The 23,407-nt window shown below is 44.5% G+C and overlaps 1 pseudogene; it reads right to left on the bottom strand.

Annotated features, from left to right (window-relative positions):
* Window positions 1-16,709: 16,709 nt before the first annotated feature.
* On the bottom strand, window positions 16,710-23,012 carry LOC149971305 (uncharacterized; annotated as a pseudogene).
* Window positions 23,013-23,407: the final 395 nt, after the last annotated feature.

The raw sequence follows: 23,407 nt of genomic DNA, 5'->3' as shown, positions 1-23,407 counted from the left end.
TGGGGGTAGAAGCTGTTCTGTTGGTTACAGACTTGGTGCAGTGGTACCGCTTGCTGTGCATTAGTAAAGAGAACAGTCTACGGCTTGTGTGGCTGGAGTCTTCCTCTTACACCGCCTGGTATAGATGTCCTGGATGGCAGGGAGCTCGGCCCCAGTGATGTACTGGGCCGTACTCATCACTATCTGTAGTGCCTTGCAGTCGGGCGCCTTGAAGTTGTCGTACTTAGCAGTGATGCACAGAGTCAAGATATCCCATGTGGCTCAGTTGGTAGAGTATGGAGCTTGCGATGCCAGGGTTGTGGGTTTGATTCCCATGGGGGACCAGCACAAAACATGTTTGTTCTCTGACTACTGAGTCAATTTAGATAAAAGCATCTGCTAAAATATCTGCATCTGCTCTCGATGGTGCAGCTTGTCCTCGAGTTAAAATGAGATGGATTTAAACAGGAAGTGCCATCGACTAAAGGGATCCACCTCTGTAGTGATGTCAGAGACAAGCTGGCAGAGGGTCACTCCCAATGGTGTGTGTCACTCATATGCCAGTAGCACCATTAGGAGGAGAGTGGGTTTGTGTGCTCCGTTTCAGAACCCAGATGAAATGCCCCGATCAGACCCAAATTGTTTGTGGATATGTGTGCAACAAAAGTTCCTCATTCACCTTTTCCTGTTTACGGACAACATTTGATGCATTCGTTGGAAAAAATCCATTGTTTGCACCACAAAAAACACAGAACGCACTGCAACTGTCTCCGGAATACAAGGAAACGCAACATTTCATTGGATATGAATGTGCTTCTGGTGTGGCAAAAACGCAATGACGCTGTCGGTCTGATCAAGGGGTAAGGAACTGTCTCTCTCCTCCAGCTGGGAAATACATTGTCATTCCAGTCAGGAGTGGTGCTCTGTGCCTCCAGTCAGGGATGGTGCTCTGTGCCTCCAGTCAGAGATGGTGCTCTGTGCCTCCAGTGTTGCTCTGTGCCTCCTGTCAGGAGTGGTGCTCTGTGCCTCCAGTGGGAAAGAACAAGAGTTAAAGTGCCCCTGTCAAGAAATCTGGATCTCTGCAGTACATAATGTAGTGTGTTTGTCATGTAACCTCAGGGATACTGGTTCAAGCCCTGCTCTAACCTGAATCGCTACAATGTTACTAACGGGAGCTTTATCAAATACCTGTGGTGGAAAAAGTACTCATTTGTCATACTTGAGTAAAAGTAACGATACCTTAATAGAAAATGACTCAAGTAAATGTAAAAGTCACCCAGTAAAATCCTACTTGAGTAAAAGTCTAAAAGTATTTGGGTCTAAATATACTTAAGTATCAAAAGTAAAAGCAGAAATCATTTCAAATTTCTTATTTTTAGCAAACCAGAAAGCACCATTAATTTATTTTAATTTTTACAGATAGTCAGGGTTACGCTCCAACACTCAGACATCATTTACAAACAAAGGTTGTGTTTAGTGAGTCCTCCAGATCAGAGGCAGTAGGGATGACCAGGGATGTCCTCTTGATAAGTGTGTGAATTAGACCATTTCCCTGTTCTGCTAAGCATTCAGAATGTACCGAGTACTTTTGGGTGTCAGGGAAAATGTATGGAGTAAAAAGTCTAATACTTTCTTTATTAATGTATTGAAGTAAAAGTAGTCAAAAATATAAATACTAAAGTACAGATACCCAAAAAAAACGACTTAAGTTGTATTTTAAATGATTTTTGCTAAAGTACTTTAGACCACTGTCAAATACATGTTGTCAGTGTCATGTCAAGAACACAGTGGAAAGAGGTGAGGTCAATGTGATGTGGGTGTAGGTAATGTATTCAGTATCGCATTCTGAAAGCCTGAAATCTGTAGATGTTGTTTGCTTCCTGAAAGAGTGCATCGTCTGATGCAGCCAGTAACCAGACACGCTGGGACATGATCACATCCTAACAGCAGGCACTGATTACACACAACATGGGGAGGATGGACATAAAGATGGGAGACAAAAGAATCCCTACAAAATTCTAGTCCTTGTTTCCCGTCAACAGGAGTCCTGTGTCTGGTTATACTGCGAATACCTTAAAAAAAAAATGATGAAATATAAAACAGGAACATCTTTATCGACAACAACAAAACAGTCCTATCTCCGCCAGCCTCACAGCACCACACACTGATCCTGCTCTTTGACAACGTCCTGCTGGGTCTACACCGGCAACCCTTACCCACAACCCCTACTATCTCCCAACCCTATTACCAAGACAACATAAGGTGAAAGTAGGTAATAGCTGTTCAACATATGCATTTTTCAAGGTGTGATTTAGACCAGAGAGAGGGAGAGATAGTCCAGTCTTTGATGGTGTGATTTAGACCAGAGAGAGAGGGAGAGATAGTCCAGTCTTTGATGGTGTGATTTCGACCGTAGAGAGAGGGAGAGATAGTCCAGTCTTTGATGGTGTGATTTAGACCAGAGAGAGAGAGATAGTCCAGTCTTTGATGGTGTGATTTAGACCAGAGAGAGAGAGAGGGAGAGATAGTCCAGTCTTTGATGGTGTGAATTAGACAAGAGAGAGAGAGATAGTCCAGTCTTTGATGGTGTGAATTAGACCAGAGAGAGAGAGAGGGAGAGATAGTCCAGTCTTTGATGATGTGATTTAGACCAGAGAGAGAGAGATAGTCCAGTCTTTGATGATGTGATTTAGACCAGAGAGAGAGAGATAGTCCAGTCTTTGATGGTGTGATTTAGACCAGAGAGAGAGAGAGAGAGAGAGAGAGTCCAGTCTTTGATGGTGTGATTTCGACCGTAGAGAGAGGGAGAGATAGTCCAGTCTTTGATGGTGTGATTTAGACCAGAGAGAGAGAGATAGTCCAGTCTTTGATGGTGTGAATTAGACCAGAGAGAGAGAGAGGGAGAGATAGTCCAGTCTTTGATGGTGTGATTTCGACCGTAGAGAGAGGGAGAGATAGTCCAGTCTTTGATGGTGTGATTTAGACCAGAGAGAGAGAGAGAGAGAGAGAGAGAGAGAGTCCAGTATTTGATGGTGTGAATTAGACCAGACAGAGAGAAATAGTCCAGTCTTTGATGGTGTGAATTAGACCAGAGAGAGAGAGAGAGTCCAGTCTTTGATGGTGTGAATTAGACCAGAGAGAGAGAGATAGTCCAGTCTTTGATGGTGTGAATTAGACCAGAGAGAGAGAGATAGTCCAGTCTTTGATGATGTGATTTAGACCAGAGAGAGAGAGATAGCCAGTCTTTGATGGTGTGATTTCGACCGTAGAGAGAGGGAGAGATAGTCCAGTCTTTGATGATGTGATTTAGACCAGAGAGAGAGAGATAGTCCAGTCTTTGATGGTGTGAATTAGACCAGAGAGAGAGAGAGAGTCTAGTCTTTGATGGTGTGAATTAGACCAGACAGAGAGAAATAGTCCAGTCTTTGATGGTGTGAATTAGACCAGAGAGAGAGAGAGAGTCCAGTCTTTGATGGTGTGAATTAGACCAGAGAGAGAGAGATAGTCCAGTCTTTGATGGTGTGAATTAGACCAGAGAGAGAGAGATAGTCCAGTCTTTGATGATGTGATTTAGACCAGAGAGAGAGAGATAGCCAGTCTTTGATGGTGTGATTTCGACCGTAGAGAGAGGGAGAGATAGTCCAGTCTTTGATGATGTGATTTAGACCAGAGAGAGAGAGATAGTCCAGTCTTTGATGGTGTGAATTAGACCAGAGAGAGAGAGAGAGTCTAGTCTTTGATGGTGTGAATTAGACCAGAGAGAGAGAGAGGGAGAGATAGTCCAGTCTTTGATGGTGTGAATTAGACCAGAGAGAGAGAAATGGAGAGATAGTCCAGTCTTTGATGGTGTGAATTAGACCAGAGAGAGAGAGAGAGTCCAGTCTTTGATGGTGTGAATTAGACCAGAGAGAGAGAGAGGGAGAGATAGTCCAGTCTTTGATGGTGTGAATTAGACCAGAGAGAGAGAGAGAGTCCAGTCTTTGATGGTGTGAATTAGACCAGAGAGAGAGAGAGAGTCCAGTCTTTGATGATGTGATTTAGACCAGAGAGAGAGAGATAGTCCAGTCTTTGATGGTGTGAATTAGACCAGAGAGAGAGAGAGAGAGAGAGAGATAGTCCAGTCTTTGATGGTGAGCGTACCTGTCTGATGTTAATGGTGGAAAGTTTTGATCAGGATCAAACATTTGTAAAGATTGCCATGAAAAGGCAGCAGCAATGTGGTTGATGTGGATCCTGCAGCATGTGCCACATCCCCCTCATCATGCTTCGCTAGCTACATCTTAGTTGTGGCAACGTTTTTAGAAGGCCATAATACTTATGGTGCTCCCAGAAGTATACTGTAGTTAGCAGTCTGATCTCACTGTGAAGCGCTCTGTGGCAAAATGTCATTGTTAAAAGCCCCACTGACCCAGTTTGATATGAGTCAGCATGGCACTTCTAGACTCGGGCTGTATTTATATCCAAAACATGAACCCCTCTCGCCCCCCACCCCCACTCATCACTCCCTTTCAAATTCTGTCAGAACCACAGTGAATCTATTGCTCACCCAGCTGTCCCAGATGCACTGAGGACAGAGAACATTGTTTTGAAATGAAATGTAGTCTAGCAGTGGGATTGTTCAGGGAGCCATGGCAACAGCAGACCAACAGTAGACCACTCACAGAACAATGACAGTAGAGCTTTTACTGCATCCCACTGGTAAGTCAACTCCCTCAATTAGACAGTAATACATAGCTAATGCATCATCCGTAATCCACTGCTGTGTCAGCCTCTCTTATGGGTCAAACTACTGTTTCATCACAGCCCTGCTGATTGGTGCGTACAGCTTCCTGCTCAATCCCCATAGGACAGATGCTTCACTACCTCATCAGCTGGTTAGTACTGCCTGTGTTTAGATGACAGAACTGGCTTTTGGAACAACTCCTGTGCTTAGAATAAAAGTTCAAGAGAGAATACAATGGCACTCTCTTTCCCCTCACTCTGTCTCTCTTTCTCTACCCTCCCTCTCTCTCCTCCTTCTCTCTTTCTCTCCACTCCCTCTCTCTTCCTCTCTCACCCCTCACTCTCTCTGTCTCTCCTTCTCTCTCATCCCTCTCTCTTCCTCATCCCTCCCTCTCTATGTCTCTCTTTATCACCCCTCCCTCTCACTCTCTTTCTCTCCCCTCCCTCTCTGTCTCTCTTTATCTCCTCCTCTCTGTCTCTCTTTCTCTCCACTCCCCCTCTCTTCCTCTTTCACCCCTCCCTCTCTCTGTCTCTCTTTCTCACCCCTCCCCCTCCCTCTCTTTCTCTCCTTCTCTCTCCTCCCTCTCTCTTCTCTCTCCTCCCTCTCTCTCTCCTTCCCTCCCTTCACTGTCTCTTTCACTCCCTCTCTCCTCCCTCTCTTTCACTCCCCCTCCCCTCCCTCTCTCTTTCTCCCCCTCCCCTCCCTCTCTCTTTCTCCCCCTCCCCTCCCTCTCCCCCTCCCTCTCTCTTTCTCTCCTCTCTCCTCCCTCTCTCTCTCCTTCCCTCCCTTCCCTCTCTCTTTCACTCCCTCTCTCCTCCCTCTCTCTTTCACTCCCAATCCCCTCCCTCTCTCTTTCCTTCTCTCCCCTCCCTCTCTCTTTCTCTCCTTCTCTCCCCTCCCTCTCTCTTTCTCTCCTTCTCTCCCCTCCCTCTCTCTTTCTCTCTCCTCCCTCTCTTTCTCTCCTTCTCTCTCCTCCCTCTCTCTTTCTCTCTCCTCCCTCTCTCTTTCTCTCCTTCTCTCTCCTCCCTCTCTTTCTCTCCTCTCTCCTCCCTCTCTCTTTCTCTCCTTCTCTCTCCTCCCTCTCTCTTTCTCTCCTTCTCTCTCCTCCCTCTCTCTTTCTCTCCTTCTCTCTCCTCCCTCTCTCTCTCTCCTTCTCTCTCCTCCCTCTCCCGTTCTCTCCTTCTCTCTCCTCCCTCTCTCTTTCTCTCTCCTCCCTCTATTTCTCTCCTTCTCTCTCCTCCCTCTCTCTTTCTCTCTCCTCCCTCTCTCTTTCTCTCCTTCTCTCTCCTCCCTCTCTTTCTCTCCTCTCTCCTCCCTCTCTCTTTCTCTCCTTCTCTCTCCTCCCTCTCTCTTTCTCTCCTTCTCTCTCCTCCCTCTCTCTCTCTCCTTCTCTCTCCTCCCTCTCCCGTTCTCTCCTTCTCTCTCCTCCCTCTCTCTTTCTCTTCTTCTCTCTCCTCCCTCTCTCTTTCTCTTCTTCTCTCTCCTCTCTCTCTCTCTTTCTCTCCTTCTCTCTCCTCCCCCCTCCCTCTCTCTTTCTCTCCTTCTCTCCCCTCCCTCTCTCTTTCTCTCTCCTCCCTCTCTCTTTCTCTCCTCTCTCCTGTGGGTCTAAAAGAAGATATACCTGTGTTGTAACATTATGCTGCCTCACTCCCAAAGGAGTGTGGACTATTTCAGGCTCAAAACACAACAAACACACCACCACCACCCATGCTCAGGCCCACAGTGACACCCATGCTCAGGCCCACAGTGACACCCATGCTCAGGCCCACAGTGTGACAGTGACTCCTAGAGGCTGTGGGTGACAGTGTCCCTCCATTTACCGGAGAGATTATTTAACTCACTGAGATGAGTTATTAAGTCTGTCACACTCAATCAAACTCATAGTCTCTCCCTACTGTCTCTAAATCACTTTATCACTCTCTCCCACCCCCTCTCTCTCTACCTCTACATCTGTCTCTACATCTCTCTTTATCTCTCTCTATTTCTCTACCTCTGTCTCTCTACCGCTACATCTCTCTTTTTATCTCTCTCTCAATTCAATTCAATTCAATTCAAGAGGCTTTATTGGCATGGGAAACATATGTTAACATTGCCAAAGCATGTGAGGTAGATAATCTCTCTCTCTTTATCTCTCTCTGTCTCTACATGTCTTCCCCTCACTCTCTCTCTCACTTTTTTTGTCTTGCTCCCCCCACTCATTACAATGGTCTTGTTTTGAGAGGTGAGAAGAAGGATGTCTTGATTTCTTACACGTTCCTAAGAGATGTTGTCTGACTGATTAACTCTGGTTCAGATAAAACATTATAGGAATCTTCCATTTTTTTTGTGACACAACACACATATCTGTTAGTTATTCATTTGAATTAAATTGAGCCATAAAGGGTTCATCACTGCCTGATGACGCTCAGTCCTTCATTGATCTTCTGCATTGGGTTCCTGTGGAGCAGAGTAGGTGGGGTTCTATCCTGTTTATACTGGCTCCTTCAGCGAAAGCAGACCAGTGGCTGCTTAACTTCTGTAGTGAACGACTTAGCTCAGATTGAAGCCTACTTGACCTTTCTGTTCCTAATCTAAATCTGCATTGAGCTGAGCACTTCATTGCCAATACGAAAAACCTGTCAGAGAAAAACACATCTGAATGTGCGAATGTCTGATAAGACCTGTGAGTGTGGGCCATCAGCAGTGACTGAAATAATCATTCACAGCATTCAACTGACAAGAGAATCAAGCCTTCCTCCCCTCACTCTGTCAAACAGATAACAGACAATCAGCTGTCCTCCCCTCACTCCATAATACAGATAACAGACAGACAATCAGTTGTCCTCCCCTCACTCTGTCAAACAGATAACAGATAGACAATCAGCTGACCTCCCCTCACTCTGTCAAACAGATAACAGACAATCAGCCTTCCTCCCCTCACTCTGTCAAACAGATAACAGACAATCAGCTGTCCTCCCCTCACTCTGTCAAAAAGATAACAGACAATCAGCTGTCCTCCCCTCACTCTGTCAAACAGATAACAGACAATCAGCTGTCCTCCCCTCACTCTGTCAAACAGATAACAGATAGACAATCAGCTGTCCTCCCCTCACTCAAGGCGCTTGCAATACGAAGGGTCATGGGTTTATTTCCCACTGAGGCCATCCTATACGTAAAATGTATGCATGCACGACTACGTTGCTTCAGATGAAAGTGTCTGCTAAATGGTATATATTGTACAAACAGCCCACCCCGCTCTCTCTCTCCATAGGTCCCCCACCACATCGCTTCTCAAAGGAGATATAGAGCCCCACAGTGGAGGTGTCATAACACTCATAAAGCCTAGCGTTTATTTTTCCCATAGGGTATTTGATAAACACTTCAGATAAGGGCGGTGTTTCATGTAGGCTTACCCTGACATGATGTTTTGATAACGAGGTGACTTTTATCAATATATATGGCTCTATTTACACTCAGATTCGAAAAGGATAATTAGCATCAAAGTCGACATCATGCAAGACTACAAATCCCTGCAAGCTCCTGCACTTTATCTCTAGCTGAAACTTTTGCTAACAGGTAATGTGTCAATAAAAACTTTGCACAAAAAAGTTTTGCCAAATTAATGGTTCCTTCTATTAAAATAAGTCGTCCAGGTCCTGAGGCTGCAAAGCATCCCCAAACCATCACACTACCACCACCATGCTTGACCGTTGGTGTGAAGTTCTTACTGTGGAATGCAGTGTTTGGATTTTGCCTGACATAATGGGACCCATGTCATCCAAAAAGTGATACTCAGCTGTACATAGAACATTCTTCCAAGAGTCCTGATGATCATCCAGCTTCCAGGTGCTTTTTGGCAGACTTGACTCAATGTTTTGGAACCATTAATTCTGCTCTGTATCAGAGAATTCTACAGGAGGATGTCAAGCCATCTGTCTGTGACCTGAAGCTGAAGTGCAGATGGGTCATGCAGCAAGACAATGATCCAAAACACACAATCAAGTCAACATACAATTGAGATGTTGTAGCAGGACTTGAAACAAGCAGTTCATGCTTGAAAACCCATAAAGGTGGTTGAGTTAAATCAGTACTACATGGAAGAGTGGGCCAAAATATCTCCTCAGTAACGTGAGAGACTGGTCAACAGCTACAGGAAGCGTTTGTTTGCAGTCATTGCAGCTAAAGGTGGCACAACCATTTACTTTTTCACATAGGAGCATTGGGTGTTGCGTAACTTTATGAAATAAATGAAATAAGTATTTGTAAGGGTTTTCGTTAGAAGAGGAGTAGTATGAAGGATCGGAGGACCAAAACGCAGCGTGGTAAGTGTCCATAATGTTTTTTAATAAAGACAATAGAACACTCGAACAAAACAACAAACGATGACGTGAATGTACAAAACCGAAAACAGTACCGTGTGGACCAAACACTCACACGGAAAGCAAACACCCACAACCCAAAAGTGAAACCCAGGCTACCTAAGTATGATTCTCAATTGACAGCTGCCTCTGATTGAGAACCATACTAGGCCGAACTCAAAAACCAACATACAAAAACAAACATAGACTGCCTACCCAACTCACGCCCTGACCATACTAAAACAAAGATATAATAACAGAACTAAGGTCAGAACGTGACAGTACCCCCTCCCAAAGGTGCGGACTCCGGCCGCAAAACCTGAACCTATAGGGGAGGGTCTGGGTGGGTGTCTGTCCGCGGTGGCGGCTCTGGCGCGGGACATGGACCCCACTTCACCATGGTCCTTGTATGCCTCTTAGCCCGCTTCCGTGGTCTCCTCAGAGCGGCGACCCTCGCCGCCGATCTCAGACCGAGGACCCTAGCAATGGGCCCCGAATGGACGGGAGACTCCGGCAGCGCCAGACGGACGGGAGACTCCGGCAGCGCCGGAGGGACGAGAGACTCCAGAGTGAAAGGCGATTCTGGCATCGCCGGCGTGACAGGCGGCTCTGGCAGCTCCTGGCTGACTGATGGCTCAGGACAGACTGGCGGCTCTGGCAGCTCAGGACAGACTGGCGGCTCTGGCAGCTCAGGACAGACTGGCGGCTCTGGCAGCTCAGGACAGACTGGCAGCTCTGGCAGCTCAGGACAGACGGGAGACTCTGGCAGCTCAGGACAGACGGGAGACTCTGGCAGCTCAGGACAGACTGGCGGCTCTGGCAGCTCAGGACAGACTGGCGGCTCTGGCAGCTCAGGACAGACTGGCGGCTCTGGCAGCTCAGGACAGACGGGAGACTCTGGCAGCTCAGGACAGACGGGAGACTCTGGCAGCTCAGGACAGATGGGAGACTCTGGCAGCTCAGGACAGACGGGAGACTCTGGCAGCGCTGGGCAGGAGGAAGGCTCTGGCAGCTCAGGACAGACGGGAGACTCTGGCAGCTCAGGACAGACGGGAGACTCTGGCAGCGCTGGGCAGGAGGAAGGCTCTGGCAGCGCTGGACAGGCGGGAGCACCTGTAGGGAGAAGACGGAGAGACAGCCTGGTGCGGGGGGCTGCCACCGGAGGGCTGGTGCGTGGAGGTGGCACCGGATAGACCAGACCATGAAGGCGCACTGGAGCTCTTGAGCACCGAGCCTGCCCAACCTTACCTGGTTGAATGCTCCCCGTAGCCAGGCCAGTGCGGCGAGGTGGAATAGCACTGGGCTGGACCATGCGTAAGGCTGGTGCCATGTACATCGGCCCGATGAGACACACTGGAGACCAGACGCGCTGAGCCGGCTTCATGGCACCTGGCTCGGGCCTATATGGTAGAGTGGCCAAATGGAAGCCCCTAAAGAACTGTCAGACCATAAGAAACAAGATTCTCTGGTCTGATGAAAGCAAGATTGAACTCTTTGGTCTGAATGCCAAGCATCACGTCTGGTGGAAACCTGGCACCATCCCTATGGTGAAGCATGGTGGAGGTAGCATCATGATAAAGAGATGCTTTTCAGTGGCAGGGACAGGGAGACTAGTCAGGCTCGAGGGAAAGATGAATAGAGCAAAGTACAGAGAGATCGTTGATGAAAACCTGCTCCAGAGCGCTCAGGACCTCAGTACTAGGTTGAAGGTTCACCTTCCAACAGGACAATTACCCTAAGCACACAGCCAAGACAATGCAGGAGTGGCTTTGGGACAAGTCTCTGAATGTCCTTGAGTGGCCCAGCCAGAGCCCGGACTTGAACCCAATCGAACATCTCTGGAGAGACTTGAAAATAGTAGTCCATGATTGTCTGTAGACTATGCCATATACGTCTCTCTCGTGTCTGAGCCGTTGAACTGTGACTCCACTTACGTTTTGCCTGTTTGATTGACTTACAGAGGGAATAACTACACTGTTTGTATTTGGTCATTATTCCTAGTCACATAGCCGTGGTTAAATGCGGTGGTTCGCGCTGCCATCTATCCACAGTTTATGGTTTGGGTAGGTTTTAATAGTCACAGTGGGTACAACATCCCCCATACACTTCCTGATGAACTCAGTCACAGTATCCGTGTATTCGTTGATTTTCTTCTCAGAGGCTACCTAGTCCGCGTGATCAAAACAATCTTGAAGCATGGTTTCCGATTGGTCAAACCAGCGTTGAATAGACCATAGTACAGATACTTCCTGTTTGAGTTTCTGCTTTTAGAAAGGAAGGAGCAAAATGGAGTCGTGATCCAATTTCCCGAAGGGAGGGCGGGGGAGGGCCTTGTAGGCATTGAGTAGCAGTGGTCCAATGTTTTTCCAGAGCGAGTACTACAGTCAATGTATTGGCAGAAATTTGGTAGCGTTTTCCTCAAATTTGCTTTGTTAAAATCCCCAGCTACAATTAATACGGACTTAGGATATGTGGTTTCCAGTTTGCATAAATTCTAGTGTAGTTCTTTAAGGGCCGTCGTGGTTTCGGCTTGAGAGGGAATATACACAGCTGTGACTATACCCAAAGATAATTCTCATGGGAGCTAGTACGGTCGGCATTTGATTGTGAGGTATTCTAGGTCAGGTGAACAAAAGGACTTGAGTTTCTGAGTGTTATCACAATCACACCATGAGTAGTTAATAATCATGAAACATACATCCCCGCCTTTCTTCTTCTTGGAGAGCTCTTCATTCCTATCTGCGCGCTGTACTGAGAACCCAGCTGGCTGTATAGACAGGGACAGTATATCGTATATCCCGAGAGAGCCATGTTTGCGTGAAACATAGTATATTACAGTCCCTGATGTCTCTACGGAAGGAGATCCTCGCCCTGAGCTCATCTACTTAATTATCCAGAGACTGAACATTAGTGAGTAATATACTCGGAAGCGGTGGATGGTGTGCACGCCTCCTGACTCAGACTATAAGTCCACTCTGAATATCTCTTCTCCGCCTGCGGTGTTTTGGAGCAGCCTCTGGAGAGGGTACAACAGTTACACTAAGCTCATGAGGCATTTACACTGTACAGGTTATATTCTTCCAGAATCAATGGGTACATATCATTCATTTAGTCAAAAAATTGATGTAGCAACTGCAGATTGCCCCTATAACTGAGACCTAGAACATTCTACCTCTACTTGACTCTGCTGTTATACTGTATGTTTCACAACAGAGTGAGCGTCACACTGACTCACATAAATACACACACCTCCAACAAGATAACCGATCTTCGCTATGGGCATCACTCACATAAATACGCACACCTCCAACAAGATAACCGATTTTCACTATGGGCATCACTCACATAAATACACACACCTCCAACAAGATAACCGATCTTCACTATGGGAATCACTCACATAAATACACACACCTCCAACAAGATAACCGATCTTCACTATGGGCATCACTCACATAAATACACACACCTCCATCAAGATAACCGATCTTCACTATGGGCATCACTCACATTAATACACACACCTCCAACAAGATAACCGATCTTCACTATGGGAATCACTCACATAAATACACACACCTCCATCAAGATAACCGATCTTCACTATGGGCATCACTCACATTAATACACACACCTCCAACAAGATAACCGATCTTCACTATGGGAATCACTCACATAAATACACACACCTCCATCAAGATAACCGATCTTCACTATGGGCATCACTCACATTAATACACACACCTCCAACAAGATAACCGATCTTCACTATGGGCATCACTCACATAAATACACACACCTCCAACAAGATAACCGATCTTCACTATGGGCATCACTCACATAAATACACACACCTCCAACAAGATAACCGATCTTCACTATGGGCATCACTCACATAAATACACACACCTCCAACAAGATAACCGATCTTCGCTATGGGCATCACTCACATAAATACACACACCTCCAACAAGATAACCGATCTTCACTATGGGCATCACTCACATAAATACACACACCTCCAACAAGATAACCGATCTTCACTATGGGCATCACTCACATTAATACACACACCTCCAACAAGATAACCGATCTTCACTATGGGCATCACTCACATAAATACACACACCTCCAACAAGATAACCGATCTTCGCTATGGGCATCACTCACATAAATACACACACCTCCAACAAGATAACCGATCTTCACTATGGCCATGCTAGAAACAGTGCAAGTGTCAATCTAATTGTATCCACCTTAACTCTAACTGTGATCTGAACCCAGCAACACTGTGACTACACAAGCACACACATATGTATATTATATAGTTGAGTTAAAATGGAGCAATAAAGGATTTGTTACAAGAGTAGTGACTCTGCTTTGTTTAATATATTTAGGCCACAAAAAGAGGGTGCATCAGAATGAAATCAGTGCATCACAGGCACATCAGAATGAAATCAGTGCCTCACAGGCGTATCAGAATGAAATCAGTGCATCACAAGGACATCAGAATGAAATCAGTGCCTCACAGGCGTATCAGAATGAAATCAGTGCATCACAAGGACATCAGAATGAAATCAGTGCCTCACAAGGACATCAGAATGAAATCAGTGCCTCACAGGCACCTCAGTACATGTACCATTTTGAGAACAAGAGTATTTGCTATAACAAGAGAGTTGCTATTTAACACAAGTGGAAGTCCTCGTAAGACTAGGTATGCAATTTTCCAATAATCTGACTGTTACTTAATCGTGTCAAACAAAGGAACAACATAAAAGGCCTATAACATTTCAGATCACCAACTTTGACAGCAACTTTGTCATCAACACCATCAAACACAGTGAATGCATGGTAATGTTCACTCAAATGATCTGTATGCAACTTGTCCAGCAATAGGTATACAATATTGTCAACCACAATGATCTTAGTTATTTAACAAAAGACTAACAGTCCCTCTCTGTACTCCGGGCCATCCATCTTATCCCAGCTGGTAGAGTTAATGGCTTTCTGTATAGTGACCTGAAGTGACACTGCCAACTCCTCACCACCAGTAAAATGACTCAGGGAAAATGCTTTCATCGGTCCAACAGTGATGTCTCCCAGTGATGGCCTACAGCAAATGGGTGTTTTTTGGCAAGGGACTTGAGGGTGTTCTTAAAGAGTTTGTGCTGGCCTCAAACCTCATGCAATAAAGGACTGATTTGTTTTATGCATGCTGGGTAATATGTCATACAATTATGTTTGGGTATTACGTTTTTATGTGGGTACAACTGTTTGAAAAGTGTGTGATGTTCAATTATCAGATACACAGTCGTGCTCTGGCTAAGAAAAAGGGGGGGGGACTATGTTGATTATTTGCAGTAAGATGAGCAGCAAATTCCCAAAATCAAGGGAATGTTTCTCACAAGACACAGAGCTTGAAGGGAATGAAGCGTTAATCTATTTCCACCCTTCTTTAGGATGACTTTAGTGGGACGCTTTTTGCGCCGCAAGTCAAACGAGTAGATTCTAAAGAGAAGCACACGTTTCAGGAAAAAAACCATTCGGAGACATATTCAAACAACAATTTTAACTTAACCCCTTCAAGAATGTTGTGCATTATGTCCACAGAAAAATTACTACAAACATGGAAGTGCTGCAAACTATTTAGTTTAGAATTTTTCTTACACAGATGGGAGATGTGAGTCTGATTGCAACTGATTCAAATGCATTTCAAATTGATCTTTACCACGCAAGACAATCTTAGGGTCATCTTCACTGTAGACCGTCTGAGCATTAGACTTTTCTATCAAACAGAACCGGCAAAAGTAATGACCACTGATGGACTCTGAGAAACCAAGGACTGCATGCATCCCCAAATTGTCTCCAGTTATTTGGCAGATAGTGCCATTAATTCTATCAGTGGAAAAGGGCAAATTTACACCATCACTCTCCAGGTTTTTTTTACATCATAAACCAAGGGCTCTAGAATGGCATCAAAGCCTCATTAACCAAGGGCTCTAGAATGGCATCAAAGCCTCATTAACCAAGGGCTCTAGAATGGCATCAAGCCTCATTAACCAAGGGCTCTAGAATGGCATCAAAGCCTCATTAACCAAGGGCTCTAGAATGGCATCAAAGCCTCATTAACCAAGGGCTCTAGAATGGCATCAAGCCTCATTAACCAAGGGCTCTAGAATGGCATCAAAGCCTCATTAACCAAGGGCTCTAGAATGGCATCAAGCCTCATTAACCAAGGGCTCTAGAATGGCATCAAAGCCTCATTAACCAAGGGATCTAGAATGGCATCAAGCCTCATTAACCAAGGGCTCTAGAATGGCATCAAAGCCTCATTAACCAAGGGATCTAGAATGGCATCAAAGCCTCATTAACCAAGGGCTCTAGAATGGCATCAAAGCCTCATTAACCAAGGGATCTAGAATGGCATCAAGCCTCATTAACCAAGGGCTCTAGAATGGCATCAAAGCCTCATTAACCAAGGGCTCTAGAATGGCATCAAGCCTCATTAACCAAGGGCTCTAGAATGGCATCAAAGCCTCATTAACAAAGGGCTCTAGAATGGCATCAAAGCCATATTAACCAAGGGCTCTAGAATGGCATCAAAGCCATATTAACCAAGGGCTCTAGAATGGCATCAAAGTCATATTTCTTTAGATGTTGATAATGAAATAATGACACTAAATGTATATTCATCACAGCAGAGAGTTAAACTTGGGTGGCAGATTCCTGAGGACAAAATAAATGGTGCATATCTTGTGAACACCTCGCTTGGATTCAAGCGGGTTGGCAGTTTCAAAGTCATCATAGTACAATTGGATCTGTAAAGTATTTCTATGATTTGAGAACAAGGGACGAGTCTTAAAGTAACTTCCATCACAAAAGGTCTTCATAAGTGTCTTCCACAGATGTATCCCTGGGTGCATTTTCCAACAACGTACAGATTTCAGAATTGCGACACGTGAACGTCAATGTTTCCAGTATTGAAATATATACAAAAGTGTCTTTCACTGGGACTTGATCATACATGCCTGTTTGTTTATTTCGCTGGCTATCATATCTCACTCCCAACAACACTACTTCTACTGGCTCCACAACATCCCATTTTTGGTTGAAGTACTTTTTTATTTCTTGGTTTCTGTGTTAAAACTGGCAAATGGGTTTTCAAAGTTCTCAAAACTATCCTTTACAGCAGATAAAGAGGGTTTCTCCATAGGCATAACTGGCAGAACATCTTGTTTAGGAGTGTAGCCTGTAGTAAGCTCTTCTAAATCACACACTACTGTTGACACAACACTACTCGCAACACCACTAGCTTGCAACTTAGCAATTATGGAGGCAGACATATTTATGCAAGACTCTTCTCAAAACAATCACTTTGAGTGTTATCAAATGGGACACCAACGTCACCACCCATTTATGGAGGTTCTGACTGGACTGGAGAATCAGCAACATGACCGGGCCCTTCTAAGCTTAATGCATCAACTACTTGACCAACATCCTTATGAATAATATTCAACTGTTTTCTGAAACCTGAGTATGTTGAAAACTGCCATCTACAACCATCTTGAGCACAGACTAATCTAATCTTGGTGGAGGGATAGAAGCTAGGCTCTATTCTCAAATGAGATATCAATGACTGGCTGTTTCTGTCCACAGTAACATACATGTATCTAGTTAAGAAGTTTTGTCCTCAACTCTATCACGCTAGGGGCGTCTCTTGTTTTGCCTACATCAATGTTGTAGAAGGTTGTCTGCACAAATGTGTAGAAGTTGACAAGAGCATCATCATACCTCAGGTTAAAGAAAAAAGTGGGCTTTGAACAGTTCATCAAACGCACACAGATCACTAGTTGCCTGGCAGGGAACAAGCCTCTTGTCCACCACGATGTAGTAGTTGTCAATCTTTCTCTGTATTCTACCGACGGCAAGGAGGTACGTCTGTCGACCATGGCTCCTAGCAAGATGGTCTTCAATGCTGCAGCATGACTGCAACACACAAAGGATTTTTTTTAAGTCACTCTTTTTAAGTCACTTACTGGCACTGATCTTGATCCTCTTCCCTCCTGCTGGTTGTGGGATGAGATGAAGCAGCAGCAGCAGGGAGTAGATATCATTGTCCCAGTCTGAGGGCAAGAAAAGGCAAACACCGCAAATCACATAAAACAATATTGCTGAGTTAGAAACATTGCACTACCCACGAGATAATCAACTTTCGCTGTCATTCTCTGGCAGTTTTTCTGCAGACTTCAGGAGGCAATGCATATCGGTGGTGGTGGTCAGGGATTTTGCCAGTTTCATGACTTTAGGCTTCAAGACAGTGTCCCACTTTTCAAGGAGCTTAGAGGATGTTTCATCGTCGAACATCAGCAAAAGGTCCTGATTCACCTACAACAAAGTCCACTGGGGTGAAATACTCTCTTGAAGAGTCGACGTGAGGTCTTCCTTGATACCGTCTTCAGGCAATAATTCCGATATCCTTTGCCCGTGTCAGGATCATAAAAGTGTTCCGGGCCGCCCCCAGGTGGTGAGGGTAGGTAACAACACGTCCGCCACGCTGATCCTCAACACGGGGGCCCCTCAGGGGTGCGTGCTCAGTCCCTTCCTGTATTCCCTGTTCACTCATGACCGCATGGCCAGGCACAACTCCAACCCCATCATTAAGTTTGCCGATGACACAACAGTGGTAGGCCTGATCACAACGAGACAGCCTATAGGGAGGAGGTCAGAGACCTGGCCGCGTGGAGCCAGGACAACAAGATCTCCCTCAACGTGATCAAAAGAAAGGAGATGATTGTGGACTATAGGAAAAGGAGGACCGAGCATGCCCCCATTCTAATCGACAGGGCTGCAGTGGAGCAGGTTGAGAGCTTCAAGTTCCTTGGTGTTCACATCCCCAACAAAATAACATGGTCCATGCACACCAAGACAGTCATGAAGATGGCATAACAAAACCTATTCCCTCTCAGGAGACTGAAAATATTTGGCATGGGTCAGATCCTCAAAATGTTCTACAGCTGCACCATTGAAAGAGTCATGACTGTTTGCATCACTGCCTGGTATGGTAACTGCTCGGCCTCCGACAAAATATCAGAGGGTAGTGCATACGGCCCAGTACATCACTGGGGCCAAGCTCCCTGCCATCCAGGACGTTTATACCACGCAGTGTCAGAGGAAGGCCCTAAAAATTGTGTAAGACTCCAGCCACTGTAGTCATAGACTGTTCTCTCTGCTACCGCCAGGCAAGCGGTACTGGAGCGCCAAGTCTAAACAGCTTCTACCCCCAAGCCATAAGACTCCTGAATGTCTAATCAAATGGCTACCCAGACTATTTTTATTGCCCCGTCCGTCCGTCTTTTATGCTGCTGCTACTCTGTTATTATCTATGCATAGACACTTTAATAACTAGACGTACATGTACATACTACCTCAATTACCTCGACTAACCGGTGACCCCGCATATTGACTCTGCACCGGTACCCCCTGTATATTGCCTCACTATTGTTATTTTACTGCTGCTCTTTAATTATTTGTTACTTTTATTTCTTATTCTTACTTTGTTGGTTAAGGGCTTGTAAGTAAGCATTTCACTGTAAGGTCTGTTGTATTTGGCGCAATGTGCAAATATAATTTGATTTGATTTAGATATGGGAAAAGGTCACCAACATGCTGGTCAAATGGTAATTATTTTTAGACTTCATTCTATGACTGTTTGATGCCCCTTTCAGTCCACAGAACAAATGTCAAAATATTAAAGCAAGCATGATCTGCCAGTATTTACATAGTCTTTGGGGGGAAATGATCTCTCAACGAAGGAAACAGGGTCATAATTCCAAGAGCATAACATTCTCTCTGTCGAGTGGGAAGCTTCCTGCTCAAAAACAGGAACAGAAAATATGCGTTGGTACTTAATGAATATGATGTCAGTTCGGTTGTCATCTGAGACATTATGACTGATGACAGGACGACATAAACTGTATCTGGGAAAGTCTACACATTCTAGTTATCAGGATCACATGAAATTGTTGTGCTATTTAAAAGTTTAAATATGACACTATTTGTGAAAAGATTAAATGCAATTTTAGCTTCCAAATGAGAGATTTGGGTTTTCATAAATTTAGAGCTCTGCTCAATCAGTGGCCTGCCCCTGTGAAGAGACATGGGTTATAAACTATGAAACTTCCCTTCTCTCCCTCCACTATATAAAGCCTTGACAAAAATGTAACCTCCTGTTCCGGGTACATTAGGATGACGATCCGATGTCAGAAGGGTTCAGATAATAACTACAGAACGAAGCCAACCCCAGCATGAGCTTTGGTTGCGAATGGTATGAACTTTGAACTCTTATTCGCTACAGAAGTAATACCTCCTAGCCGTTGAGTTAGCAGCGTCCACTGTAAACATGGGCTAGGAAAGGACGGACAGAGTGTCCCATCTACCACACAATGATGACACGATAACGTATCCCGTTCACCACCAGAGGCACTCTTCAAAGGACACAGGACTCTGTTGGGCAACACGGCCTTCCATCTACCACCAACCTATTGAAGCGCAGCTCAGAGTAAATATTTATTGCATTTTCCTTTTCCAAATGGGCGGTAATTTAGAATGCATAAGATACTGTATTTACGATAGCACAGCTTCGCCTTTGTTCCTCAGTCTTCCCGCTCCTTCACTCAAACCCAGTCCCTTTTCATTTGTGTAACAAGCTGTCATATCTGTTCCACCCGCTAGGGACGTTTTCCTTTATGACATAATTTGTAATCAAGGTATGATTCATTCTGTGTATATGTAATTCTGTCTGATTAGTTAGGTATTTAGTAAATAAATAATTAACTTCTCTGGGATAGGTGGGACGCAATCATCCCACCTGGCCAATAGCCAGGGAAAATGCAGAGCTCCAAATTCAAATAAAATACTAAAAATCCAACTTTCATTAAATCACACATGTAAGATACCATATTAAAGCTACACTCGTTGTGAATCCAGCCAACATGTCAGATTTCAAAAAGGCTTTTCGGCGAAAGCATAAGATGCTATTATCTGATGATAGCACAACAGTAAACAAAGAGAGAGTAGCATATTTCAACCCTGCAGGCGCAACACCAAACGCAGAAATAAAATATAAAACATGCCTTACCTTTGACGAGCTTCTTTTGTTGGCACTCCAATATGTCCCATAAACATCACAAATGGTCCTTTTGTTCGATTAATTCAGTCCATATATATCCAAAATGTCCATTTATTTGGCGCGTTTGATCCTGAAAAACACTGGTTCCAACTTGACCAACGTCACCACAAAATATCTCAAAAGTTACCTCTAAACTTTGCCAAAACATTTCAAACTACTTTTGTCATACAACTTTAGGTATTTTTAAACATAAATAATCGATAAATTGAAGACGGGATGATCTGTGTTCAATACAAAAAGAAAAGAAAACACTTCAAGTGACTCTCATTCAAGATGGCCGTACTTCTTCATTACACAAAGGAAAAACCTCAACTAATTTCTAAAGACTGGTGACATCCAGTGGAAGCGGTAGGAACTGCAAACAAGTCCCTTAGAAATCTGGTTTCCCAATGAAACCCATTGAAAAGACAGTGAACTCAAAAAAAATCTGAATGGTTTGTCCTCAGGGTTTTGCCTGCTACATAAGTTCTGTTATACTCACAGACATGATTCAAACAGTTTTAGAAACTTCAGAGTGTTCTCCATCCAAATCTACTAATAATATGCATATCTGAGTAGCAGGCAGTTGAATTTGGGTACGCTATTTATCCAAAAGTGAAAATGCTGCCCCTTATCCCGAAGAAGTTAAACCCAATTTTGTATTGCTGATTCACCTTGTTAGCCAGGGTTCGTGAAGATAACCAAGAATTTACAACTTTCAGATGAGACTGAAATAAGGTGACGAATAATATTGACTGCTATTGATTTAAAATATTACTAGGTCTTTAAGAGTTTATTCGGAAGATAACTGCTCTATAAATATTATTTTGTGGTGCCCCGACTTTCTAGTTAATTACATTTATAGAACAGCATGTCATATCACTTAATCCGGCATAGCCAAAGACACGACATATTGGTGCCCCCTGTGAGGAATCTAAAATAGGATGACGCTTTCATATTGATTCAGCCTGTATAAAATTGAAATGCAGATTACATAATATACCAAGTTTATTATATACATTATGGGAGTTGGAGACAGGAATTATTGGTGTGTGTGTGCTGAAGATTCCCCGCCTCCGTGTTGTGTTCTGACGTAGTCAACTGGGTACCATAAGCGAATAGATGTCTGTATGAGAGCTGATTAAGCTAATTATAGAAATCTGAGAAATAGAAAGAAAAAAGTTTGATTTATTTCAGCTTTTATTTCTTTCATCAAATTCCCAGTGGGTCAGAAGTTCACATACACTCCATTAGTATTTGGTAGCATTGCCTTTAAATAGTTTAACTTGGGTCAAACGTTTCAGGTAGCCTTCCACAAGCTTCCCACAATAAGTTGGATGAATTTTGGCCCATTCCTCCTGACAGAGCTGGTGTAACTGAGTCAGGTTTGTAGGCCTCCTTGCTCGCACACACTTTTTCAGTTCTGCCCACAAAGTTTTCTATATGATTGAGGTCAAGGCTTTGTGATGGCAACTCCAATACCTTGACTTTGTTGTCCTTAAGCCATTTTGCCACAACTATGGAAGTATGCTTGAGGTCATTGTCCATTTGGAAGACCCATTTGCAACCAAGTTGTTCTGAAATGTTATATATATGACATTTAAGATTTATATACGATAATTTATCCAAGTAAATTCAGTTAAATTAACTAGATTTTTCTTAAGCGTCACTTTAGTGTAGATTAACTTCTTCCAGTGAGAAGTAATTGGTAGCTTGGTAAACTATATTTTCAGAGTAGCTTCCCCAACACTGTGCTCCTGGCTCTCTCCACTCCCCAGTAGGCAATATAATAATATATTAGAAACTGCATGGTTCGAGCTCTGAATCCTGATTGGTTGAAAGCCATGGTATATCAGATCGTATACCATGGGTATAACAAAACAATGATTTGTTCTTGTTCTAATTACATTGGTAACCAGTTTATAATAGCAATAAGGCACCTCAGGGGTTTGTGGTATATGGCCAATATACCACGACTAAGGGCGTATTATACAGGCAATCCGCGTTGATTAATGTGTAAGAACAGCCCTTAGCTTTAGTATATTGGTCATATAACACAACCCGTGGGCCTTATTGCTTAAATACTGTATACACTGAGTATACCAAAAAATAGGAACACCTTCCTAATATTGAACACCTTCCCGCCCTCGAGGGCGGGGCATGGACTCTACAAGGTATAGAAAGCATTCCACAGGGATGCTGGCACATGTTTACTCCAATGCTTCCCACAGTTGTGTCAAGTTGTCTCACATACACATACACAATCCATTGTCTCAAGGCTTGAAAATCCTTCTTTAACTTGTCTCCTCCCCTTCATCTACACCGATTGAAGTGTTATCAATAAGGGATCATAGCTTTCACCTGGATAGTCTATGTCATGGAAAGAGCAGGTGTTCTTAATATTTTGTATACTCGGTGTAAGCCATTTAGCAGACGCTTTTATTGTTTCATTTTACCCCCTTTTCTCCCCAATTTCGTGGTATCCAATTGTTAGTAGTTACTATCTTGTCTCATCGCTACAACTCCCGTACGGGCTCTGGAGAGATGAAGGTCGAAAGCCATGCGTCCTCCGAAACACAACCCAACCAAGCCGCACTGCTTCTTAAAAAAGCACGCATCCAACCCGGAAGCCAGCCGCACCAATGTGTCGGAGGAAACACCGTGCACCTGGCGACCTGGTTAGCGTGCACTGCGCCCAGCTCGCCACAGGAGTCGCTAGTGCAAGATGAGGCAAGGATATCCCTACTGGCCAAACCCTCCCTAACCCGGACGACGCTAGGCCAATTGTGCGTCGCCCCACGGACATCCCGATCACGTCCGGCTGCAACAGAGCAAACCCAGAGTCTCTGATGGCACAGCTAGCACTGCGATGCAGTTCCCTAGACCACTGCACCACCCGGGAGGCCCTCAGACGCTTTTATCCAAAGCGGGTAGCCCTAGGAATCAATCTCACAGTCCTGGAGATGCAAGCTCCATGCTCTACCAAATAAGCCATGCAGGACTACTCCCTGTAGACTCGACTCCTCTCCTCTACCCTACTCTCCTCTCCTCTACCCTACTCTCATCTCCTCTACCCCTCTCTACTTTTCTCTACTCTACTCTCCACTCTTCTTCTCTCCTGTCCTCTCCCCAGATCCAGTGAAATCTCACTGCTGTCTAGCATTGCCAATCAACAAGGTTGCTCCCCATGCAATCTTCAAA

Source organism: Oncorhynchus mykiss, chromosome 27, assembly GCF_057628025.1.
Source record: "Oncorhynchus mykiss isolate SJ-2025 chromosome 27, ASM5762802v1, whole genome shotgun sequence".
Taxonomy (NCBI): domain Eukaryota; kingdom Metazoa; phylum Chordata; class Actinopteri; order Salmoniformes; family Salmonidae; genus Oncorhynchus; species Oncorhynchus mykiss.
This window is presented reverse-complemented; position numbering and strand designations above follow the sequence as displayed.